Source organism: Nicotiana tomentosiformis, chromosome 9 (genome assembly GCF_000390325.3).
Source record: "Nicotiana tomentosiformis chromosome 9, ASM39032v3, whole genome shotgun sequence".
NCBI lineage: Eukaryota > Viridiplantae > Streptophyta > Magnoliopsida > Solanales > Solanaceae > Nicotiana > Nicotiana tomentosiformis.
In genome coordinates this window covers 88,703,781-88,705,029 of record NC_090820.1, presented here as the reverse complement: position 1 = coordinate 88,705,029, position 1,249 = coordinate 88,703,781, and positions in this window count along the sequence as shown.

Here is a 1,249-nt window from a genome sequence, read left to right as displayed (position 1 = left end):
CGGTATCAGGAAAGACAACGCTACACATGCAGAGAATGTTGAGACTTCGGATGGTCGGAGTACTCCGGCACAGAACGACTTGGTTTTGCGATTAGAGCAAAAGATACTGGAGTTACAAGGGGAACTTGAGTAGGTCCGTAACTTGGCAAACCTTTCTCTTACCCTGAATGTTCCCGACATCAACCAACAAAACGCCCAAAACTCAACACCTCCTCAAAACACACAAAACCAGCACCCGCAAAATCCTCCCGCACCTCATCAATACGCCATGCCTCCCCAGAATCCTAATCCTCCACCAGCACCAGCACCAACTCCTCCACACCATCATCATCATCCGACCCAGTACCCACAAACTACCACATACCATACTCCTCAGAATGCACCACGGCCTACTCCTGACTCGCAAAACTCAACCAATGACCACCATTATGCCCAGATTCCCGGAGTCCACCAAAGCAATCCCATATATGTGGAAACCTTACCCCATACCTCACAACAGACCCTATACATACTCGAATCCACCGAGAAGGACCTACTCATCAAGAACATGGTAGAGGAACTCAAGAAACTTACCGGCAGGGTTCAAAATATCGAAGAGGGCAAAGGCGTTGAGGGTTTGAATTATGAAGATTTGTGTATTCAGCCAGATGTAGAACTGCCAGAGGGTTACAAACCTCCTAAGTTCGAAATGTTCGACGGAACTAATGATCCGAAGGTGCACTTGAGAACATATTGTGACAAGCTTGTAGGAGTTGACAGGGATGAAAGAATCTGCATGAAGCTGATCATGAGAAGCCTCACTGGAGATGCCCTATCTTGGTACATAAGTCAGAACCCAATGAAATAGGTTAATTGGGTAAGCATGGCATCAGATTTCATGGATCGGTTTAGGTTTAACACAGAAAACGCACCAGACATTTTCTACATTCAAAATCTCAAGAAGAAGCCAACGGAAACTTTCCACGAGTATGCTACTCGATGGAGGTATGAAGCTGCAAAGGTAAGGCCAGCGCTGGAAGAAGAACAGATGAATAAGTTCTTCGTCAGAGCTCAGGATCCGCAATACTACAAAAGATTGATGGTTATTGAAAACCATACATTTTCTGATATCATCAAGTTGGGAGAGAGAATAGAAGAAGGGATCAAAAGCGGAATGGTGAAAATTCTTGAAGCATTCCAAGCCACAAATAAGGCCCTGCAGTCAGGAGGTATCTCCAAGAAGAAAAAAGTAGGTGCAGTAATGGTAGCC